This window comes from Triticum aestivum, chromosome 6A (genome assembly GCF_018294505.1).
Source record: "Triticum aestivum cultivar Chinese Spring chromosome 6A, IWGSC CS RefSeq v2.1, whole genome shotgun sequence".
NCBI classification, from domain to species: domain Eukaryota; kingdom Viridiplantae; phylum Streptophyta; class Magnoliopsida; order Poales; family Poaceae; genus Triticum; species Triticum aestivum.
Window position 1 is genome coordinate 441,007,369 of NC_057809.1, and position 26,500 is coordinate 441,033,868.

Here is a 26,500-nt window from a genome sequence, read left to right on the forward strand (position 1 = left end):
GGAGGGCGACGGTTGCGGCGGCGTTGGCCGCTCAGGCGACACCAAGTGGCGGAGGCGGGTTAGGCCGGCGCGGAAAACAAGGAGAAGGTGGGAGGAGGCTGGTGGCGCGTGGATTTTGAGGAAGGAGTTGTCTGCTGCCAAAAATGGAAGGGGGGCTTCCTTTTATAGCTAGGGCTAGGGTTTGAGGGGGCTAGGAGGGGTACTCGGACCGTGCGATCACCATCGGACGGCTCTGGACGCGAGAAGGGGTAGGTGGGCTGCCGGTGGGGATAGTGGGTTGTGTAGAGAGGAGGTGGTCTACGAGGAAAGAGGAGGAATGCAACCCGGGGGCTGTTTCCGGAGACTGAAAACGTCCGACGTTAGACTGACTATATTGCGGCCATATGTTTAACGGTTGGGCTATCAAACGAGCTCCGAATGCGACGAAAATTGATAGGTGTCCTATAGACAACATAACAACACCGCATGCCAACTTTCAACCCATTCCGAGAATATTTTCCGGCCACTTATAATATAATATTTCGGAGGTGCCGCGGGCGCGTGCAAGTGTGTCTGGGCTCAGAACGGACAACGAAAGGAACGGGGAGACCGGGACGGATGCAAGTTTTGAAAACATGATGATGCAATGCGGATGATGACATGGCAAGATGCAACACGCAAGCGAATGACAAGGCAACAACAGCGAATAACTGGAAGACACCTGGCGCATCGGTCTCAGGGCGTCACAACACTCCACCACTACAAGAGGATCTCGTCCCGAGATCTAGGGATGGCACCGGAGGGAAGCGGAAGAGGAAGAGAAGAGGTAAAACAAAGTTGCTTCTTGGACAAACGAATGAAACCATAGACCTTGAGAGGTGGAACAAATTGAAACAAAGAATACAACGAAGATGAACAAAGTTGAAAACACTCCGTTAGAAAAGAGGAACAAGGAACATTACTAGAACCTTATAGGTTGAAAGACATAAGAAAAGGGTTGCAATGGGCAAGAACATGCAAGCACTCCGGTTGAAACGAGATGTACAAGGAACGATAAGGATCAATTACGACAACACTCCGGTTAAATGGATAAGCACGAAAAGAACACGGTCCTCATAATCCGAGATGACGAGTGAAGAGAGCAACATCACAATGCCTTCGGTTAAGATTTGGAGAACAATAGCTAAAAGCTGGAATGAATAATCCTGAAATGATGGCCTTCGGAGAATCAAACTGAAAAGAATCTTGAATTGCTCCGGATAGGTGAAAAGAATTCTCACAATCGAAAACAATTATGAGAGGATGGCATAAAGCTAGCACCAAGAATCTTCAAGAGAACGGATATGATTGCAGAGAAACTCTTCTTCGGTCTTCAAGTGTTGAGAATGATGACGAGAACCACCACTGAGAATTGTTTAGACACCGCGGGAGAATCAAAAGCGAAGAGGTTGAGCCAACGATGAAATAATTTGAAAGATCATGGAGGAAGACATATGACTGATGATAATTCATTCTTACGTCAAACTTGGAAAAGAATTTAAGAATAACACCGTAAAAGAATTAGAAGAGTCAGGTAAGATCCTGGAAAAACACTTGTGGGTTAGGTCCCACTCAAAAGAAACACCGTTGAACGATTGCTTAGGAAGAGATAATGCACCGGTTGAATTAAATGGTTTGAATGAGATAACAACCTAGAAATAGCTTGAACGGATTGAATGAGATAACATCTTCTGAGATATCTTCAGCACTCCAGAACAAAAGAATAACAAGAAGTGAAAGATCAAGAGGTGCACCGGCATAAGAAAGCATTTGAAATGAGGAAAAGATATGATCGACAAAGCTTGCATTGAATCCACCGGAGAAGGAAAAAACGAAGAATGATTAACTTGAAGCTCCGTTAGAATCTTCCTGAGAATCACCGGATAAGAACATTGAAAGAAAAGAATGGAGAGACTTCACATCCATAAGATGGATACTTGATTAAGAAATCTGGGTCCTTGAAGAAAAAGGGGTGGGTGGGTGGGAAAACAAAGGCAACTTGGGGACAGATGAAACGAACAACATTGGGAAAAACCGAGAGGTGATCTTGCGGATGTTGAAATGATCGGATCCACTTGAAGAGAAGCACACCGGTTGGAAGATAGAATTGAGATGACAACCTTGATGATCACGAAGGATTAATACTCTCATAGAAATAAGAGAGCATCACTTAGGAAAGGTATGGAATCAACACTTGACATTGAAGCAACTCGAATACCACAAACCAAAACAAAACAAAGGATTGGCTTGCAGAATAAGCTGGAAACAAACATATGATAGGTCCCATATCATATCATGTGTATGTTGGAAAGATATCCTACGAGATACTTGAATTCCCACTTATAAACTCCCGAAACTTTCTGGTTATGCAATCAGGTGTTGGGGATACAGGGGAAGCATAATATCTCACACAAACTAACAATACCTACATCCAGCTGTATCCATCCTTCAACACATATCCAAGAAAACTTCAGAAATCGTTTACCTCAACCTTTGAAAAGCATCCATTATACGAGTTATGGCAATACTCCCGAACTCCCGCCCCAGTACTGGGTGGCGTCGAGGTTATCTCACCAACAACTGCATAAAAGATATTTTCGATGTCGGCGAACTCAGGTATTCCAGAACTGCATAAAAGTTCCTCGTCGAGGTTATACGAGGAACTGCGGGGCGCTCCTGCATCATACAGGCGGCGCTGCAGGCTCGCCCAAGCCCTGATGGGCTCGGCGGCCCCGGTCTGGGCTTGGCGGGCTGGTGGCGGAGTGAAGGCCGGGGTGCGCGTGGCAGCCTCCCGTTGGTGGAGGGCGGCGGTTGCGGCCGCGCTGGCCGCTCAGGCGGCACCAAGTGGCGGAGGCGGGTTAGGCCAGCGCGGAAAACAAGGAGAAGGTGGGAGGAGGCTGGCAGCGCGTGGATTTTGAGGAAGGAGTTGTCTGCTGCCAAAAATGGAAGGGGGGCTTCCTTTTATAGCTAGGGCTAGGGTTTGAGGGGGTTAGGAGGGGTACTCGGACCGTGCGATCACCATCGGACGGCTCTGGACGCGAGAAGGGGTAGGTGGGCTGCCGGTGGGGATAGTGGGTTGTGTAGAGAGGAGGTGGTCTGTGAGGAAAGAGGAGGAATGCAACCCGGCGGTTGTTTCCGGAGACTGAAAACGTCCGACGTTAGACCGACTATATTGCGGCCATATGTTTAATGGTTGGGCTATCAAACGAGCTCCGAATGCGACAAAAATTGACAGGAGGCCTACAGACAACATAACAACACCGCATGCCAACTTTCAACCCATTCCGAGAACATTTTCAGGCCACTTATAAAATAATATTTCAGAGGTGCCGCGGGCGCGTGCAAGTGTGTCTGGGCTCAGAACGGACAACGAAAGGAATGGGGAGACCGGGACAGATGCAAGTTTTGAAAATATGATGATGCAATGCGGATGATGACATGGCAAGATGCAACCGAATGACAAGGCAACAACAGCGAATAACTGGAAGACACCTGGCGCATCGGTCTCAGGGCATCACAACACTCCACCACTACAAGAGGATCTCGTCCCGAGATCTAGGGATGGCACCGGAGGGAAGCGGAAGAGGAAGAGAAGAGGTAAAACAAAGTTGCTTCTTGGACAAACGAATGAAACCACAGACCTTGAGAGGTGGAACAAATTGAAAGAAAGAATACAATGAAGATGAACAAAGTTGAAAACACTCCGTTAGAAAAGAGGAACAAGGAACATTACTAGAACCTTATAGGTTGAAAGACATAAGAAAAGGGTTGCAATGGGCAAGAACATTCAAGCACTCCGGTTGAAACGAGATGTACAAGGAACGATAAGGATCAATTAAGACAACACTCTGGTTAAATGGATAAGCACGAAAAGAACATGGTCCTCATAATCCGAGATGGCGAGTGAAGAGAGCAACATCACAATGCCTCCGGAATGAAGGAATAGAAGTTGGACCGTTGGAAAGAAAAGAATTGAGAAGAAAATGATATCTTCTACCACAATTGAATTTGAAGGCATCCTTAGAAAGAAGGTTATAACGGAGTTGTTGGAAAAAATCAACCACGAAAAGAACAAGCTTCTAGTGGGCTTATGGAGAACATCTCAAAATAATGAGGTGACAACCTGCCACTCATGGGAAAAAGATTCGATTGAGAAATAGAAAAGATAGAAAGCTTCTTCCACCGAGGTGATAGAGATAACTTGGATCATTGATAAGCACCACAATAGCAACATTCCTTAGGGAAGGCTTTAGGTGAAATATAACCCAAGATAACTCCAATGAAGAGATTGATGGGTTGCAAAAATTCTCATGACCGAATTGAAAATGATGGATTTAAAATATATCATTTTGGACAACTTGTGAATCATGAAGCATGAAGGGAAATTGTCAAGAATGACATAACACCACCTCAACAGATAGATAGAAAGAGTTGCATTTCGGAATGCAAGATGAAGAATGCTTGAACTCCTCAAAACAAGACATGTGTTGAGCACCATGTTTATTTGAGGGTATAGCTTGGCGGATCATAACATCGAGAGAAATCTTGAAGAATGAAAATAATTCTTGATAGACCACCATGTCGAGCCTTCGTGAGAACTCCGGTAACAAAAGAATGATCAAGAAAAGGAAAATTGAAAAGAACTCCGGAAGAAGCCTTGCAATGGTTAGATGGAGCTTCATGATGAGATAATGCGGAAAACTTGGCACTCCGGAAAAGAAAAGATGAAGCATCTCGGACCGAGAATGTGATATGATGAACAACTCCGGAAAGAAGAAATTAGATCACTTGGATGAAACAATAATAAGAATTACGTTATGCGCATCCTTCACCAATTTAAATTGATGACAAGCAACGGATTTGGCATACTACTTATTCTCGTTGAAAGAATTAAGGTAGATATAGCGCAAACTTGAGGAGGTCTTCAACGATCCGCCGGTAGGATTTGGAAAGAACGAATGATAACAAAGGAAGAGAAATCTTGAATGAACCACCATAAGAATTGAAAATGAACGAAGAAAAGAAAGAAACACCGGGAAGAATTGGAAAACGAAAGAAGATATTTGAGAGAATTTAGATACATGAGAACGAATAGATCACGAGCTGATTAGAGAATATTTGAATAATGCACCGGTAAGATTTGGAGAACAATAGCTAAAAGCTGGAATGAATAATCCCGAAATGATGGCCTTCGGAGAATCAAACTGAAAAGAATCTTGAATTGCTCCAGATAGGTGAAAAGAATTCTCACAATCGAAAACAATTATGAGAGGATGGCATAAAGCTAGCACCAAGAATCTTTAAGAGAACGGATATGATTGCAGAGAAACTCTTCTTCGGTCTTCAAATGTTGAGAATGATGACGAGAACCACCACTGAGAATTGTTTAGACACTCTGGGATAATCAAAAGCGAAGAGGTTGAGCCAACGATTAATTTGAAAGATCTTGGAGGAAGACATATGACTGATGATAAATCATTCTTACGTCAAACTTGGAAAATAATTTAAGAATAACTCCGGAAAAGAATTAGAAGAGTCAGGTAAGATCCTGGAAAAAAACATGTGGGTTAGGTCCCACTCAAAAGAAACACCGTTGAACGATTGCTTAGGAAGAGATAATGCACCGGTTGAATTAAATGGTTTGAATGAGATAACAACCTCGAAATAGCTTGAACGGATTGAATGAGATAACATCTTCTGAGATATCTTCAGCACTCCAGAACAATAGAATAACAAGAAGTGAAAGATCAAGAGGTGCACCGGCATAAGAAAGCATTTGAAACGAGGAAAAGATATGATCGACAAAGCTTGAATTGAATCCACCGAAGAAGGAAAAAAATGAAGAATGATTAACTTGAAGCTCCATTAGAATCTTCCTGAGAATCACTGGATAAGAACATTGAAAGAAAAGAATGGAGAGACTTCACATCCATAAGATGGATACTTGATTAAGAAATCTGAGTCCTTGAAGAAAAAGGGGTGGGTGGGTGGGAAAACAAAGGCAACTTGGGGACAGATGAAACGAACAACATTGGGAAAAACCGAGAGGTGATCTTGCGGATGTTGAAATGATCGGATCCACTTGAAGAGAAGCACACCGGTTGGTAGATAGAATTGAGATGACAACCTTGATGATCATGAAGGATTAATACTCTCATAGAAATAAGAGAGCGTCGCTTAGGAAAGGTATGGAATCAACACTTGACATTGAAGCAACTCGAATACCACAAACCAAAACAAAACAAAGGATTGGCTTGCAGAATAAGCCGGAAACAAACACATGATAGGTCCCATATCATATCATGTGTCTGTTGGAAAGATATCCTACGAGATACTTGAATTCCCACTTATAAACTCCCGAAACTTTCTGGTTATGCAATCAGGTGTTGGGGATACAGGGGAAGCATAATATCTCACCCAAACTAACAATACCTACATCCAGCTGTATCCATCCTTCAACACATAACCAAGAAAACTTTGGAAATCGTTTACCTCAACCTTTGAAAAGCATCCGTTATACGAGTTATTGCAATACTCCCGAACTCCCGCCCCAGTACTGGGTGGCGTCGAGGTTATCTCACCAACAACTGCATAAAAGATATTTTCGATGTCAGTGAACTCAGGTATTCCAGAACTGCAACAATAAAATTATGACGACAACACCTCGGAGCTCAACTCCATGGGACACTGCCACAACCCCTAAATGTCAGGAGGCACCAAGAACAATATTCTAATCACAAGACTATCGGAACGATTCCAAGATACCTGTGTGATCCTAAAAAAATCGTGAAATTTGAGGAGAGGAGAGTCAAAACTTCTACGTCAGGAGGGCTCACCAGAGCGACGGAGGGACTAAGGAGTAAAAAGAATCCTACTCTCCGATATATATAATCCTAAGACTCAAAACATTTTGTTCTAGACTCAACAACGTCAGCGATTCGATCAAGCAGGGGGCTCCTAAGCCAGGGAAGGCTCTGATTACCAACTTGTAACACCCACGATGCGGCTATATCTCCCACATGTCGGGGCACGACTTAGAGGCATAGCCACATGGTAGGTTTGTTGCAAGAGGGGTAATCTTCACACAATCCCATGTACTGAATAAGAATGGGATAAAGAGTTGGCTTACAATCGCCACTTCACACAAATACAAATTATGCATACATCATACAGAATACAACCAAGGTCCAACTACGGAACCAAAGTAAAAGAAGACAACCCCAAATGCTAGATCACTGATCGTCCCAAGTGGGCTCCACTACTGATCAACAGGAAACGAAACAACACAACGAACAAGATCTTCATCGAGCTCCCACTTGAGCTTGGTTGCGTCACCTGCGCTGGTATCATTGGCACCTGCAACTGTTTAGAAGTATCTGTGAGTCACGAGGACTCAGCAATCTCACACCCGCGAGATCAAGACTATTTAAGCTTATGGGTAGGAAAAGGGTAGTGAGGTGGAGCTGCAGCAAGCACTAAGCATATATGGTGGCTAACCTACAAAAATAAGAGCGAGAAGAGCAGCAACGCAACGGTCGTGAACTAGAAGTGATCAAGAAGTGACCTTGAATCTACTTACGTTCGAGCATAACACAAGAACCGTGTTCACTTCCCGGACTCCGCCGAGAAGAGACCATCACGGCTACACACGCGGTTGATGCATTTTAATTAAGTTAAGTGTCAAGTTCTCTACAACCGGATATTAACAAATTCCCATCTGCCCATAACTGCGGGCACGACTTTCGAAACTTCAAAACCCTGCAAGGGTGTCCCAACTTAGCCCATCACAAACTCTCATGGTCAACGAAGCATGTTCCTTCTCCCAGGAAGACCCGATCAGACTCGGAATCCCGGTTAGAAGACATTTCGACAATGGTAACAAGACCAGCAAAGCCGCCCGATGAGCCTACATCTCGATAGGAGCTGCACATATCTCATTCTTGGGGCAACACCGGATGAGCAATCCGTACAACTAAAACCAGCCCTCAAGTTTCCCCGAGGTGGCGCTGCAAGGGGCTTTGGTTCGGACCAACACTTAGAGAGGCACTGGCCCGAGGGTTAAAATAAAGATGACCCTCGGGTTAGCCCGCCCAAGGGAAAGGTATAGGTTGTTAGGCAAATGTAAAACCAAGGTTGCGCCTTGCTGGAGGAGTTTTATTCAAAGCGAACTGTCAAGGGGTTCCCATAACACCCAACCGCGTAAGGGACGCAAAATCAAGGAACATAACATCGGTATGACGGAAACTAGGGCGGCGAGAGTGGAACAAAACACCAGGCATAAGGCCGAGCCTTCCACCCTTTACCAAGTATATAGATGCATTAATTAAAAATAAGAGATAGTAATGATATCCCAACAATATCCATGTTCCAACATGGAACAAACTTCAACTTCACCTGCAACTAGCAACGCTATAAGATGGGCTGAGCAAAGCGGTAACATAGCCAAACAACGGTCTGCTAGGACGGTGGGTTAGAGGCTTGACATGGCAATATGGGTGGCATGATATAACAGGTGGTAGGTAGCGCGGCATGGCAATAGAGCGAACAACTAGCAAGCAAAGATAGAAGTGATTTCGAGGGTATGGTCATTTTGCCTGAGATCCTGCAAGGAAGAAGAACGAGTCCATGAAGATGACAAGCGGACGGAGTCGAACGAATCCTCACAAACGCGGCGTTATCGGAACCAACCCAAAGAAGCAACACCGGAAAGAAGCAAACAACATAGTAAACAACCATCACATAAGCATGGCATGATGCACAACCAAGTATGATGCATGTCCGGTTTAATGAGGCATGGCATGGCAAAGTGCACAAACAATACTACAAATTAAGTGGAGCTCAATATGCAACAAGTTGCATATTGATGGAACACCACATTCAAGTAATTTAGTTCGATCTCATTTATGTACCCAACAATATTAAATGTTGATTAATATGGCAAGAGGTTAAGCAAATGAAAACTACCTATCTAGGCAAGTTTAAATGAGGCCGGAACAACAAACAACAATTCCAGAAAATCCCCATGTGCAAAAATTATGGATTTGGTACTGTTATGTCCTAAACCATATTTTAGAGTTTTTTAAACATGCAAGATGAATGCACCATGTTAAACTATGCATTTTTCTACCCCATTTACATATAAAGTTTAAATAAAACCGAGCTATAGTTATTTAGTTATGAACTAAAGCATTTTAGCATGGCATATGGGCAAAATTACACAAACAGCATTTTAAACATTTTAAATATGGATGAAAGATGCAAATTATTTATATACACAAAATTCTAAGCATTTTACATAAAAAGTTTGTTTTAATATGATGCACCGTTTGTGAGTTATTAAATGCCATCTCTGGGAAAAAAGACAATCGCTGGAACAGGGAAAAACCCATAACGGGTCGAATCTTCTCAGACTGGGCCAACAAAGAGGAGGGGCTGCATGGAGCTCACCCATGGGCATTGGCCCGTTCGGTGGAGGAGGGAGGCCGACAGGGGGCGCGCAGCTGGGCCTCGCGTGCGGGGAGGAGGCGCACGCGGCCGGCGACGCGATCATCGTTCTCCTTGTGCCTGAGTCGCATGAGCAGGAGGCAGTGGCTGCGGCGCCCAAAGTCAACGATGGGGCAACGGCGGCTAAGGCAGGTCAGGGCGACAGGGAGGACCGGAGAGGACAGATCTGGCCCCGGGGGCCTCATTCCCGGCGATGGCGAGTTCGGGAAGCTCCGGGCGGCGACGCTCCCTGGTGAGAGGGAGAGAGAGATCCGGTGAGAAGGGCAGGGGGAAGAAGAAGGAGGAAGAAGGGGAGATGCGCGGATCTATGGCAGCGCATCCGGGTGCAGGAAGCGGCGACCTGACGAAGGTGGCGGCAAGGCTCGTCGGTGGCGGGGGTCGAGGTGCGGGGAAAGGAGCGCTCGGGGCGGAGCTCAACGTGGGGAGCGGGGCGCTCCTGCATCATACGGGCGGCGCTGTGGGCTCGCCCGAGCCCAGATGGGCTCGGTGGGCCCCGATCTGGGCTTCGCGGGCAGGTGGCGGAGTGAAGGTCGGGGCGCGCGTGGCAGCCTCCCGTTGGTGGAGGGCGGCGGTTGTGGCGGCGCTGGCCGCTCAGGCGGCGCCAAGTGGCGGAGGCAGGTTAGGCCGGCGCGGAAAACAAGGAGAAGGTGGGAGGAGGCTAGCGGCGCGTGGATTTCAAGGAAGGAGTTGTCTACTGCCAAAAATGGAAGGGGGCTTCCTTTTATAGCTAGGGCTAGGGTTTGAGGGGGTTAGGAGGGGTTTTCGGACCGTGCGATCACCATCGGACGGCTCCGGATGCGAGAAGGGGTAGGTGGGCTGCCGGTGGGGATAGTGGGTTGTGTAGAGAGGAGGTGGTCTGCGAGGAAACAGGAGGAATGCAACCCAATGGCTGTTTCCGGAGCCCGAAAACATCCGACGTTAGACCGACTATATTGCGGCCATATGTTTAACGGTTGGGCTATCAAACGAGCTCCGAATGTGATGAAAATTGACAGGCGGCCTACTGACAACATAATAACACCGCATGCCAACTTTCAACCCATTCCAAGAACATTTCCGGTCACTTATAAAATAATATTTCGGAGGTGCCGCAGGCGCGTGCAAGTGTGTCTAGGCTCAGAATGGACAACGAAAGGAACGGGGAGACCGGGACGGATGCAAGTTTTAAAAACATGATGATGCAATGGGGATGATGACATGGCAAGATGCAACACGCAAGCGAATGACAAGGCAACAACAGCGAATAACTGGAAGACACCTGGAGCATCGGTCTCGGGGCGTCACATCACTTCTGAAGAATCCTCTGCCTGAGATGCGCTCATCATGTTGACCTTAGCATGCTTGGGATTATGCTTGACCACTGCATTGCTGGCAGATCTCACAGGAGGAGGAGGCAGAAGACGCCTTTGGTTGAAGCACTTGTTTGCATAGTGCCCTTTCTGCTGACACTTGTTGCAAGTAACCTCTGAGAGCGGACGGTGATAAGGAGCACTTGACCTTGGAGTATGATACTAAGCTTTGTTCTGATAGCTTGGGTTGGGTGGGTGGGAAGATCCAGTGCCACCTTTACTCTTCTACTGATAAGGCTAACGAAACAGAGGAGGAGGAGGCAACCAGAACTTCTGCTGCTTAGCTGTCACTTAAGCTGAAGAAGAAGGTTGAACTACATCCCTGACTCTCTTCTTAGATGCCTCACACTTGAGCTGAGTAGCTTCTTGCTTTAGTGCCATGTTGTAGAATTCATCAAACTTAGTCGGTTCAAGAAGCACGAGAGCTAATTGCAGATCTTCTCTGAGGCCACCTCTGAATTGATAAATCATGATCTTTTCATCAGGGACGTCTTGTTTAGCGAAGCGAGAGAGTTTCTGAAACTGGATATTGTATTGATACACGGACATGCTGCCTTGCTTGAGATTGCGGAACTCCTCACCCTTGCTCTCAGCAACACTTTGTGGAATGTGATGAGCTTTGAAGTCTCGGCGGAAATCATCCCAGGTAATCACACGACCTTCTCTGGAATCTCTATATTGTTGATACCACTCAGCAGCTTGATCCTTGAGTTGAAACGAAGCAAACTTGAAAAAGTCCTCAGGCCTGACATTGCTACACTCAAAATGTTTGCAGATATCCACGAGCCAGTCTGTGGCCTCGACACAGTTGCTGAAGGACTTCGGCTGGTTTGCGAGGAACTGGTTGAGGGTAGCAAACTGAGGCTGATTGTTGCCTTGGCCTTGATTTCCTTGGTTGCCTTGCCCTTGGTTGCGCTCTTGCAAGAGTTGCAAAAGCATCTGAATGTTGGCGTTGGTGGCTGCCATGACAGCTTGCCATGCCTCCGGAGGTGGAGGTGGTGGCGGAGGGTCCGGATTCTGACGCATTGGAGGAGCCATCCTGAAGAGGTTGACATCCATTAGCATCTCGAAAGACATATATTCAAGTTGAATCAATGGATCGAAATTGCAACATAAAGTCTTCACAATAAACATTCGAACAAGGATGAACGAATGAAATCCAAAGTAAGTCATCACACTTCCATAAAGTTGAGAAGCCACTTAGATAAAGGTAGATGAATAAATCAACAAGGTACGGATATGAACGAATAAGTGGTAAGGATTACCCAATCACAAACCAAATATCCGCGGGAAGAAATACTAGAGCTACTTGAATTCCGACCTATGAAACTCCCGAAACTTTTTGGTTATGCAATCAGGTGTTGGGGATACACGGGAAGCATAATATCTCACCCAAAACTAACAAATCCTACATCCAGCTGTATCCATCCTTCAACACATAACCAATAAACCTTCGGAAATCATGTACCTTAACCTTCGAAAAGCATCCGTTATACGAGTTATGGCAATACTCCCGAACTCCCGCCTCAGTACTGGGTGGTGTCGAGGTTATCTCACCAACAACTGCATAAAAGAGATTTTCGATGTCGGCGAACTCAGGTATTCCAGAACTGCAACGATAAAATTGTGACGACAACACCTCGGAGCTCAACTCCCCGGGACACTGCCACAACCCCTAAATGTCAGGAGGCACCAAGAACAATGTTCTCGTCACAAAACCATCGGAACGATTCCAAGATAACCGCGTGATCCTAAAAAAAATTAGTAAAATTTGAGGAGAGAAGAGTCAAAACTCTACATCAGGAGGCCTCACCAGAGCGACGAAGGGACTGAGGAGTAAAAAGAATCCTACTCTCCGATATATATAATCCTAAGACTCAAAACATTTTGTTCTAGACTCAACAACGTCAGCGATTCGATCAAGCAGGGGGATCCTAAGTCGGGGAAGGCTCTGATTACCAACTTGTAACACCCACAATGCGGCTATATCTCCCACGTGTCGAGGCACGACTTAGAGGCATAGCCGCATGGTAGGCATGTCGCAAGAGGGGTAATCTTTACACATCCCATGTACTGAATAAGAAAGGGATAAAGAGTCGGCTTACAATCGCCACTTCACACAATACATAAATAATCCATACATCATCCAAGGTACAATCAAAGGTCCGACTACGGAACCAAAATAAAGAAAGACAACCCCAAATGCTAGATCCCCGATCGTCCCAACTGGGCTCCTCTACTGATCATCCGGAAAAGAAACATAGTAACGGCCCGAATCCTCGTCGAACTCCCACTTGAGTTCAGTAGCGTCCCCTGCACTGGCATCATCGGCACCTGCATCTGTTTTGGAAGTATCTGTGGGTCACGGGGACTCAGCAATCTCACACCCATGAGATCAAGACTATTTAAGCTTAAGGGTAGGAAAAGGGTAGTGAGGTGGAGCTGCAGCAAAGCACTAAGCATATATGGTGGCTAACTTACGCAAAAGAGAGCGAGAAGAGAAGCAACGCATGGTCGAGAAGCTAATACTGATCAAGAAGTGATCCTGAAGCTACTTACGTTCAAACATAACACGAGACCGTGTTCTCTTCCCGGACTCCGTCATGGCTACTGATGCGGTTGATTCATTTTAATTAAGTTAAGTATCAAGTTCTCTACAACCAGATATTAACAAATTCTCATCTGCCCATAACCGCCGGCATGGCTTTCGAAAGTTCAAAACCCTGCAGGGGTGTTCCAACTTAGCCCATCACAAGCTCTCATGGTCAATGAAGGATGTTCCTTCTCCCGGGAAGACCCGATCAGTCTCGGAATCCCGGTTACAAGACATTTCGACAATGGTAAAACAAGACCAGCAAAGCCGTCTGACGTGCCGACAAATCCTGATAGGAGTCGCACGTATCTCGTTCTCAGGGCACACCGGATGAGACATCCTACGAGTAAAACCAACCCTCAAGTTGCCCCGAGGTCGCCCTGCGGTCTACTCAGTTCGAACCAACACTCAGAGGAGCACTGGCCCGGGGGGGTTAAAATAAAAATGACCCTTGAGTCTGCAGAACCCAAGGGAAGGTATATGGTGGTAGGTAGGCAAATGGTAAAACCAAGGTTGGGCCTTGCTGGAGGAGTTTTATTCAAAGCGAACTGTCAAGGGGTTCCCATAACACCCAACCGCGTAAGGAACGGAAAATCAAGGAACATAACACCGGTATGACGGAAACTAGGGCGGCAAGAGTGGAACAAAGCACCAGGCATAAGGCCGAGCCTTCCATCCTTTACCAAGTATATAGATGCATTAAAGTAAATAAGATATAATAATGATATCCCAACAATATCCATGTTCCAACAAGGAACAAACTTCATCTTCACCTGCAACTAGCAACGTTATAAGAGGGGCTGAGCAAAAGCGGTAACATAGCCAAACAACGGTTTGCTAGGAAAGGTGGGTTAGAGCTTGACATGGCAATATGGGAGGCATGATATAGCAAGTGGTAGGTAACGTGGCATAGCAATAGAGCGAACAACTAGCAAGCAAAGATAAAAGTGATTTCGAGGGTATGGTCATCTTGCTTGCAAAGTTCTCAGAGTTGACGAAAGCTTGATCCTTGTTAGCGTACTCAACGGGTTCCTGATCACTTACTCGTCTCCCGGCTCTACCCAAAGCAAGAACACAAGCAAAGGAACAACAATCAACCATGGTGCAATGCACAAGCAACATGATGCAAAACATGGCATGATATGCAATGCATATGCGTGCTCCGGAAGGGAAAGAATGATCAAGGCATCAACTTGGCAAACCAAGTGTTTCGCTGGAAAGATGATATGATTTCGGTCGAAAATGATATAAAGATCACCAGAAACGGAGGCACGGTTTGCAAATGGCAAGCAAAACCAGAATGGCACAGTTCTGCGATTAACAGCACGATGCCATCTAGAATGCAACGAGAAACTAATATAGTGCACTCCAACATAGCAACAAAGCATATGAGAGTGATGTACTCAAGATGCTTGACAAAACATAAACACTAAGCTACGGCTAAATCACACAAGAGCAGGTTCAAACAAGCATGGCAAAAGTGCAAAAGATATCAGCTTCTCATACTTAGTGAAAATACTAACATGCCAGAAATAACATCAGGAAGCAATGTTTAGAGCAAGCAAACAACATGCTACAGGAACATATCCTGGCAAACAAAGACATGGCATGATTCTGCTAAATGTATAGAACAAAAGTCCCTTACTGATCATGAGCCAAAAAGGCACAGAAGATAAGATGGCACCCATGTAAACATAGCAAGTTTTATGAACAGTTTAGGACTTAGCAGAAAAACAGAGCATGGCAAAAACAGAATTATGAAGGCATCTTTACGAGCTCAAATCACTCAGCACAAAGCCTTGCATGACAAAATAAGCACAACATCAGCAAGATGACATGCTCATGAAGCTAACCATGGCAAGAGAAAGTTCATAGCATGCATGGATCACTGGCAACAACCATGGCAAAATTGATTAACATGTAGACAATCTGCCAGGAACATTTTATAGCAAAAGTAGAGCAAGATTAAGACATGCTAGGGCACTCCATAATTTCAAACAGGGACATGGATGGATAGAGCATAACCATATGTTCCAAACACCCTTACTGAAGATACTCAAAACAAGTATGGATCTCACTGTAGAATCATGTTTACATGGGATCAAATTAACAGCAGGAAAAAGACTAGCAAAATCCTAAGTCCCTGAGAACAGCAATATCACGAAGTCTAGTTTGCATGCTTGCTGTAGTCACCACATTGATCACAAAAATACATGGCAAGCACCTCTGTAAATATGGCATGACATAGTTCAAAACACATGTAGAGATCATGTCCATATGAAGCACACATCAAATGTGACAAAAATGAAAAATCATCATAATCTGATAAGTAGCAGTGGTAAACATTTTATAGCACTCTTGCATCAATGATTAGGGCATCAATATTTACTCGAACAAGCATCCCACAATGGAATTAAATGAAGAGCATCTCACAATGAACATTTTGATATCTCATATGCATGAAACGGAGCTACGGTCATGGACTTATGATGCAATGAACAGAGCATGAAAAAGTTGCAGAAAAGGACTTGGAGAAAAATATACCCCTCCAGACCAGATCTAGGGTTCATGGGCACGGATGTCGAGGTTCACCGGAATTCGTCGGGGACGGCGGTCGGAGGTGAAAATGACGACGGGGAGGTCGCCGGTGCGCGAGGGGGAGCCGGCGAGGTCGGGCCAGACGGATCCGGCGCAGGCAACGGCGGACGCGGAGGAGCTCAGCGGTCGGCTGGTAGAGCGAGGCGGCACCAGCGGAGAAGCAGGGCGGAGGCGGCGGCTGGCGGGTGCGGAGGCGGCGACGCTTGGCGCGGGGAGGCGCGGGCGGCAGACGGGCCCCGCTGGCCCGATTCGGGTCCGGTGGGCCGCGGCGGCGGGGACGGCGCGGTGGCGACAGGTGGCGGCGCTAGATTGGATGCGGGCGGTAGTGATGCTAAGGTGGCAGGCTGCAATTGGGCGGAGGGATGTGGCGGCGGCGGCTGGACGTGTCCGGTCACCGGGCGGACATGTCCGGCGGCGCGAGGAGGGTGGATCTAGGGTTCATCTGCGCGAAAAATCAGGGAGGGACGCCTATTTATAGGTAGGAGGAGGTATGAGTGTCCAAATGGAGTGTAGTTTTCACCCACACGATCGTGATCCGACGACGGAGGACATGAAAGTGGTTTGGATGGGTTATTGGGCCGTTTTGGAGGGGTGTTGGGCTGCAACATACATGAGGCTTTCCCAGTTACCCGGTTAACCGTTGGAGTATCAAACAGACTCCAAATGGAACGAAATTTGACAGGCGGTCTACCAGTGGCATACCAAGGCCACTTGGAAAATCTCGGTCCATTCCGGGAACGTTTAACACCCGCTCATGGAAAGAGACAAAAGGGGTACACCGGTGCACGTCGGAGTGTCGGATTGCAAAACGGACAACAGGGAAAATGCTCGGATGCATGAGACGAACATGTATGCAAATGCGATGCACATGATAACATGATATGAAATGCATGACATGAACAAAATGCAAAACAAAGACAAAACCCAACCACGAAGGGAATCTCATAACTTAAAGCCGGAAATGGTAAGAGTCGGAGTACAAATATGGCAAGTTACATCTGGTGTGTTACATAGTCCATTACCAAAATCAGTCTCACCGAGTTTGTGTAATCGGTCTCACCGAGATTACGTTATGCCCTAACCCTAACCAAATCGGTCCCATCGAGTTGACATGTCGGTCCCACCGAAATGCCTAATGGTCACATTATGAACTAAATCAGTCTGACCGAGTTTTATGATTCGGTCCCACCGAGTTTGGTGATTTGTGTGTAACGGTTAGATTTTTTGTGGAGGCTATTTATACCCCTCCACCCACTCTTCACTCGTGGAGAGAGCCATCAGAACATGCCTACACTTCCAACATACATTTTCTGAGAGAGAACCACCTACACTTGTGTTGAGGTCAAGATATTCCATTCCAACCACATAAATCTTGATCTCTAGCCTTCCCCAAGTTGCTTTCCACTCAAATCTTCTTTCTACCAAATCCAAATCCTGTGAGAGAGAGTTGAGTGTTGGGAAGACTATCATTTGAAGCACAAGAGCAAGGAGTTCATCATCAACACACTATTTGTTACCTCTTGGAGAGTGGTGTCTCCAAGATTGGTTAGGTGTCACTTGGGATCCTCCGTCAAGATTGTGGAGTTGAACCAAGGAGTTTGTAAGGGCAAGCAGATCGCCTACTTCGTGAAGATCTACCCGAGTGAGGCAAGTCCTTCGTGGGCGACGGCCATGGTGGGATAGAAAAGGTTGCTTCTTCGTGGACCCTTCGTGGGTGGAGCACTCCGTGGACTCGCGCAATCGTTACCCTTTCTGGGTTGAAGTCTCCATCAATGTGGATGTACGATAGCACCACCTATCAGAACCACGCCAAAAATCTCCGTGTCTCCAGTTGCGTTTGCACACCCCAAACTCCTCCCTTTACCTTCATATACAATTGTTTTACTTTCCACTGCTATACTCTTAGAATTACTTGCATAGGTTGATTGCTTGACTTGTGCTAAGTTGCTAAAATCTGCCTAGAACTAAAATTGGGAAAATATTAGATTTTTATTTGGTTAAGTAGTCTAATCACCCCCCCCCCTCTGGACATCCTTTCGATCTTACAAGTGGTATCAGAGCTTTGGTCTCCATTTGCTTTGATTACATAGCTTTTGGTGGTCATAGCCTTAGTTTCACAACCTAGGAGAGTATGGCGTCTAGCGAGGGAAATTACCACCGTAGAGGTCCTTACTTTGATGGTACAAATTTTGCTAGTTGGAAGCATAAGATGAAAATGCATATTCTTGGATATTACCCCGCCGTTTGGGCTATTGTGTGTATTGGCTTGCAAGGTGAATTCTTCGATGGGAGAGAACCAAACCGTGAAGCTACCGTGGAAGAGTTGAATATGCTACAATACAATGCTCAAGCTTGTGATATTATCTTCAACGGATTATGCCCCGAAGAATTCAACAAAATCAGCCGTCTTGAGAATGCAAAGGAAATTTGGGATACTTTGATTGATATGCACGAAGGTAGCGAATCTGTCAAGGAATCCAAATTGGATGTGCTTCAAAGTCAGCTTGACAAGTTCAAAATGAAGGATGGTGAAGGCGTCGCTGAAATGTACTCTAGGCTTGCTCTCATCACAAATGAGATTGCCGGCTTAGGAAGTGAAGAGATGACCGATAGATTCATCATCAAGAAGATCCTAAGAGACTTGGATGGAAAATATGATATTGTGTGCACACTGATCCAAATGATGCCCAATTACAAAGATCTCAAGCCAACGGAAGTTATTGGAAGAATTGTTGCTCATGAGATGTCACTCAAGGATAAGGAAGAGATTCACAACAAGTCAAGTGGTGCTTACGAATCCTCGTGTGATGCTCCCACATCATCAAGTGAGAAGCAAATCTTCAATGAAGAATTGAGTCTAATGGTGAAGAACTTCAACAAGTTCTACAAGAGTAGAAGCAAGGAAAGAAGTTCCAAGTCAAGGTCCTACAATGACAAAAGATCTCCTAGTCGTGAGCGTAATTACTACAATTGTGAAAGACCCGGACACTACTCCAATGAATGTACGGCCCCCTACAAAAGAAGAGAAGATTCTCCCAAAAGAAGGAGTAGAAGAGAAGAATCACCATCAAGAGAGAGACGGGGTAGAGATGATCGTTATGAACGAAGACCCTCTCAGAGAAGCAAGGACTCGTAAAGGAAGGACAAATCATCAAGGAGCTACACAAAAAGAAGACATCAAGCTCATGTTGGTGAATGGGTATCCGGTTCCGACTCCGACAATCACTCCGAAAGAAGTTATCACTCCGACTCCGAATATACTCAAGATGAAGGTGTTGCCGGACTAGCACTTCTGACAACCAACTCCTACGGCATATTTGACTCACCAAATGAAGAAATTGGGAGATGCTTCATGTCTAAAGGTCCAAAGGTAACACAACCCGAGTATGTTGATTTCAATAGTGATGAAGATGATTTGCTAGGAGATGATGATTTACTTGGTGACAACTCTAGTTATGAAAACTATGATGAGTTTGCTATTAATCATGATAATCAAGATAAAATGAATGACGATGATAAGAAGGATATTGAGCATCTAACTAAATAACTAAACACTCTTAAGTTAGCTCATGAAACTACCTTGGAAGATCATCGAGAACTTTTAAAGACTCATGATAAGCTACGCTTTGAAAAGCTCAACCTTGAGCAAGAACATGAGTTTTTAAAGGAAATCAATGATGATCTTCGCAAGAAAAGTTCTTCTTACATTGCCAAGCGTTTACTCTTGTCTACTTACATGCCACAAGTTAAATCTAGTAACAAGAACAAGGAAGATTCTTCATCTAGTAGTAACAAAAATCATGCTAAATCCAATGTTGTTGCTTTTAGTAGCTCTCTTGATTCCACTAATAATTCTCTTAGCCAAGTTACACTTGAGTAAGAAAATAGTTTATTGAAGGGAATTATAGAGAAAGGTGTTTACAAGAGCCTTGCCGGAAGTAAGCAATTCTAGGAAATTGTACGCAAGCAAGGAAGACACCGGAAGAATCAAGGTGTTGATTTTGAACGAAAGTTCAATGCCAATGGAGTTGATGGGAAGAAGATCAATACCCCAAGATGAAGTTTGTTCCTCAACAAGAGAAGTATGATCCTACTTCTTTCAAAGGAACACAATCTCAAGATGATCTTCCACCATAAGACCACAAGCAAAAAGGCAAGGACAAGCTTCAAGAGGAGATTGATGCATTTGAGGAAGCACCCAAAGCCTTGGTCAAATGGATTCCCAAGACTACATCAAGTTCTACTTCAAGTACGACTACAACCCCAAGGATTCCCATCAAGATGGTGTGGATCCCGAAGAACAAGAACTAGAGAGTTCTTGAGGGTGACTCCGCCAACCTACTTCACTCTTATCATTTTGGCAAGGACAAGTGCAAACAACTTTCATATCTTGCACTAGTTCAAGGAGTCACAAACCCTCTTGTTGGTAAGACAAGGGATAAGGTAACCCAATGCTTCGATGGACATCATCTTGTGTACACATCACTCTATGTCTATGGATATCCTTGTTTGTTCCTTGTGGGACTAACCCATGTAGGTTGAAAGTGTAACTCACTCCAAAGGATTGCTCCAAATGATCTACATCAACATTGAGCATCCACATCTTCAACACCTACATGAAGTCATCATCGACAAAACCCAAGGTTAGTTGATCCCTCTTAGGGGGGATATCACATCTAGGGGGAGCTTTACTCTAATCAATTGAGTTAAAGCAACTCTAATGGTGTGAATACAACAATGCTCTATGTAAAAGTGGTAACCCCACTTGTGCTTAAACGATGAGTATGACCTATGATCAAATGTTCTCATTTGACTCCTAAGTCAATATACTCATATATAGATGACCTAGTCATGGCCAATTGCTTGATAGATGCTAGAGTGTATGTGCATGCTTCGTCACATACTTCATTTGCCATTTTAATTATGTGGGCATGTTGAATGCATGTTTTTCTCATTCGAGGACATCCATTTGTTGCTTTGATTGTTTGGTTTTTCCTCTTTTGACAAATGGATGGACAAGAATGCCTAAGAACTCCCTCTAGCTATCTATGCTTTTCTCATCTCAAACTCTATTCATGCTACATCACAAAGTTTGATCAAGTCAGATTCGAACCACTCTGTGTGAGGAGCACTCGGAGTTCCCGATTTGTCATAGACTTAAACTTCCAAAACCTCTTTGTGCATTTCGGTCTGACCGATTCATCCTTTTCGGTCCTACCATGATCACTTAGTTGATCTAGGTTTTCAATCTCGGTGCAACCGATTAGAACTGTTCGGTCACACCAATTTGCAGTAACTGCCTACAGTTTTGCATCTCGGTGCCACCGAGTTGTTCCACTCGGTCACACCGACAGGGTCAGGTTATATATACCAACGGGCCAAATTTTGGAAAAATTTCTGAAACCCTTTGCCCGCGCATAACCTACTCTGCCTCTTTGGGTCTCCGGATCGTCTTCTCGCCGCCAACAACCTCCCGCCGCTGGTATCCGCCGCCGTCAACGGAAATCTGCTCCGCCGTTGCTGTCGTAGCAAACACTCGCCGCATTAGGGTAAGTGTTCGATCCCTTGTGCTGTCTTTTTCACTCCGATTCCTAGCACAAGGATAATGCCATGTTTCTTGCCACGATTGAGATTCATCCATCCAGCTAAAACTTCCTTAGGTCTAGATTGATTCGAAAATTTTAGGGTTAGCTCTCCGCAGAACTCATCTCGGACCGACCGAACCGTAGAAATTGGTCTCACCGATTCGGCCTTGGCCATTGCACATGCGCTCTTCGGTCTGACCGAAATGCGCAAATCGGTGTGACCGAGTTCAGGACTCTGTGAAACCCTAGCAATCTCGGTGCCACCAAACTGTGACTCGGCCCTGCCGAGTTCACTAGTTTAGGTTCCAAGTGTTGCTTCGGTATTACCGAGTTTGTCAATTCGGTAGCTCCGAGATCACTTCTGTAGAGAACTAAAACTAACCTTTTTGACTCAATTGTTTTGCAAAACTCATGTACTTTGTGATGCTCATCTTCTCTACCTCATCTATAATCTATTCACAGGGTCTGCTGACAGTTTGCCTGAAAGATGTCTGATCAAAGTGACAGCCAGAACAAATCTGAAGAACAGGTCCAGATGAGTGAGGGCACTGATGATGGCAGCAGGAGCACACCAAGCAACTTGCCAAAGGCAGCTACCAGGACAAGGAAGAAGAAAACTTTTGATTCAGAGGATGAAGATTTATGTGGCTGTTGAGGATGAGGCCACTTCAAAGAAAGAGGTGCTGAAAAAGGAGTATGGCTCGGCTGCTACAGTTAAGCCAGGGATGCATAAGAAGGCACCAGCAAAGAGAGTTCCTATGTCTAAGGCCAGAGCATCCACTGCTGAAACCTCCAAGCCAACTGAAGAGGCAGTTGGAGAAGGGAACAAAAGGAAGGAAAGGGTCAATAAGACCACTGCCAGAGTGCTTGGCAGATCATCAATAATGAGAGGCTCAGATGAAGAGGAAGGGGATGTCGCACCAGCACCCAAAGAACAAAAGCTCATGGGAGATGCAATCAGATCAGGGGCTGCTCCATCTAAGCCCAAAGCTGCTCCCAAGGCTACTGATCCAGCTCAGAAGCCTAAACCCAAGAGAAGCACTAGAAAAATTCCTGCTGAGGAGAAAAACAAGGCCCCAGTGCCTGAAGCTGCTGAAGAAGAGGATGATGAATCCCATGTTTTACGAAAGTTGAAGCCCAAAATACCTGACCATTATGATTATCATCCAGTCGTTGAGGACATGCACATCAGGAAGGATGTGGGACTGAGGTTATGGAGACAGTCTGATCCATATGCTATCAGGAGGAGGACTGTTGTGGACTACAAGTTTCACACCAAGGAACAGCAAGACTTTTATGAGACAATCCTGCTTGACAAGAAGCCCATTGTGTGTGACATGAGATGGGTTGACTGGGAGTACATCAAGGAGAATCAAGATCACTATCCAGGTGTATATGACAGCTTCAAGGCATGTGGAGTTGATGCCTTTGTGGCCCAGAAGCTCACCAAGTGGAATGATGAGTTGATCATGCAGTTCTACTCCACTGCCCATTTCTATCCAGATGGGAAGATTGTTTAGATGTCTGAGGGTACCAGGTACCAGTCTACAGTTGATGAATGGGCTAAGCTGATCAATGCCCCTGCAGAGCATGAACATGACTTGGATGTATATGCTAAGAAGAAGAAAGACCACAACACAATGGCCAACATGTACAAAGAGATCCCAAATGCTGCTTTGGATACTCACAAGTTTGGATCTGTCCACTACTTGTTGTCTGGTCTGCCTACTATAAATTGGATCCTCAGACACACATTGCTACCCAAGTCAGGTGATCACAAGATGATCAGGGGACATGCCATCAACTTGCTACATTTGTTTGATGTGCCTCAAAAAATCAAAATCATGAGTCTGATTGTGTAGACAATCAAAAGGACAGCAGCTGATCAGAAGAGGAGTTGTGGGTATGCCCCACAAATTCAGGAGCTCATCAACTCAAAGATGGGCACAGGCAAGTATCTTTTGGATAAGGAGCACCTGGCCATCTACCCTGATTTTGAAGACAATACTGTTGTTGTTGGAAATATGCCCTAGAGGCAATAATAAAATGGTAATTATTATATTTCTTTGTTCATGGTAATTGTCTATTGTTCATGCTATAATTGTGTTATCCAGAAATCATAATACATGTGTGAATACATAGACCACAACACGTCCCTAGTGAGCCTCTAGTTGACTAGCTCGTTGATCAAAAGATAGTCATGGTTTCCTGACTATGGACATTGGATGTCATTGATAACGGGATCACATCATTAGGAGAATGATGTGATGGACAAGACCCAATCCTAAGCATAGCTCAAATATCATGTAGTTCGTTTGTTGTAGCTTTTCCGAATGTCAAGTATCATTTCCTTAGACCATGAGATTGTGCAACTCCCGGATTCCGTAGGAGTGCTTTGGGTGTGCCAAACGTCACAACGTAATTGGGTGACTATAAAGGTACACTACAGGTATCTCCGAAAGTGTCTGTTGGGTTGGCACGAATCGAGACTGGGATTTGTCACTCCGTATGACGGAGAGGTATCTCTGGGCCCACTCGGTAATGCATCATCATAGCTCAATGTGACCAAGTAGTTGATCACGAGATCATGCATTACGGTACGAATAAAGTGACTTGCCGGTAACGAGATTGAACGAGGTATTGGGATACCGACGATCGAGTCTCGGGCAAGTAACGTACCGATTAACAAAGGGAATTGTATGCGGATTGTTTGAATCCTCGACATCGTGGTTCATCCGATGAGATCATCATGTAGCATGTGGGAGCCAACATGGGTATCCAGATCCCGCTATTGGTTATTGACCAGAGAGTCGTCTCGGTCATGTCTGCATGTCTCCCGAACCCGTAAGGTCTACACACTTAAGGTTTGGTGACGCTAGGGTTGTTGAGATATTAGTATACGATAACCCTAAAGTTGTTCGGAGTCCTGGATGAGATCCCGGACGTCACGAGGAGTTCCGGAATGGTCCGGAGGTGAAGATTTATATATAAGAAGTCAAGTTTCGGCCATCGAGAAAGTTTCGGGGGTAATCGGTATTGTACCGGGACCATCGGAAGGATCCCAGGGGTCCACCGGGTGGGGCCACCTATCCCGGAGGGCCCCATGGGCTGAAGTGGGAGGGGAACCAGCCCCTAGTGGGCTGGTGCGCCCCCCTTGGGCCTCCCCCTGCGCTTAGGGTTGGAAACCCTAGGGGTGGGGGCGCCACCCTTGCCTTGGGGGGCAAGGCACCCCCTTGGCCACCGCCCCCCTAGGAGATTGGATCTCCTAGGGTCGGCACCCCCCCTAGGGACTCTATATATAGTGGGGGGAGGGAGGGCAGCCGCACCCAAGCCTCTGGCCTCTCCCTCTCCCTCCCGTGACACTCCTCCGTCTCCCTGCGCTTGGCGAAGCCCTGCCGAGATCACCGTTGCTTCCACCACCACGCCGTCGTGCTGCTGGATCTTCATCAACCTCTCCTTCCCCCTTGCTGGATCAAGAAGGAGGAGATGTCTTCCCAACCATACGTGTGTTGAACGCGGAGGTGTCATCCGTTCGGTACTAGGTCATTGGTGATTTGGATCACGTCGAGTACGACTCCATCAACCCCGTTCTCTTGAACGCTTCCGCACGCGATCTACAAGGGTATGTAGATGCACTTATCTCTCCCTCGTTGCTAGATGACTCCATAGATTGATCTTGGTGATGCGTAGAAAATTTTAAAATTCTGCTACATTCCCCAACAGTGGCATCATGAGCTAGGTCTATGCGTAGTTTCTATGCACGAGTAGAACACAAAGCAGTTGTTGGCGTCGATATTGTCAATTATCTTGCCGTTACTAGTCTTATTTTGATTCGGCGGCATTGTGGGATGAAGCATCTCGGACCGACCTTACACGTACGCTTACGTGAGACTAGTTCCACCGACTGACATGCACTAGTTGCATAAGGTGGCTGGCGGGTGTCTGTCTCTCCCACTTTAGTCGGATCGGATTCGATGAATAGGGTCCTTATGAAGGGTAAATAGAAATTGGCAATTCACGTTGTGGTTTCGGTGTAGGTAAGAAATGTTCTTGCTAGAAACCTATAGCAGCCACGTAAAAACTTGCAACAACAATTAGAGGACATCTAACTTGTTTTTGCAGCAAGTGTTTTGTGATGTGATATGGACAAAAGGATGTGATGAATGATATATGTGATGTATGAGATTGATCATGTTCTTGTAATAGGAATCACGACTTGCATGTCGATGAGTATGACAACCGGCAGGAGCCATAGGAGTTGTCTTTATTTATTTATGACCTGCGTGTCAACATAAACGTCATGTAATTACTTTACTTTATTACTAAAGCGTTAGCCATAGTAGTAGAAGTAATAGATGACGAGACAACTTCAAGAAGACACGATGATGGAGATCATGGTGTCATGCCGGTGACAACGATGATCATGGAGCCCCGAAGATGGAGATCAAAAGGAGCAAATGATATTGGCCATATCATGTCACTATTTGATTGCATGTGATGTTTATCATGTTTTACATCTTATTTGCTTAGAACGACGGTAGCTTAAATAAGATGATCCCTCGTAATAATTTCAAGAAAGTGTTCCCCCTAACTGTGCACCGTTGCGAAGGTTCGCTGTTTCGAAGCACCACGTGATGATCGGGTGTGATAGATTCTAGCGTTCGAATACAACGGGTGTAAGCCAGATTTACACACGCAATACACTTAGGTTGACTTGACGAGCCTAGCATGTACAGACATGGCCTCGGAACACAGAAGACCGAAAGGTCGAGCATGAGTCGTATAGAAGATACGATCAACATGAAGATGTTCACCGATGTTGACTAGTCCGTCTCACGTGATGATCGGACACG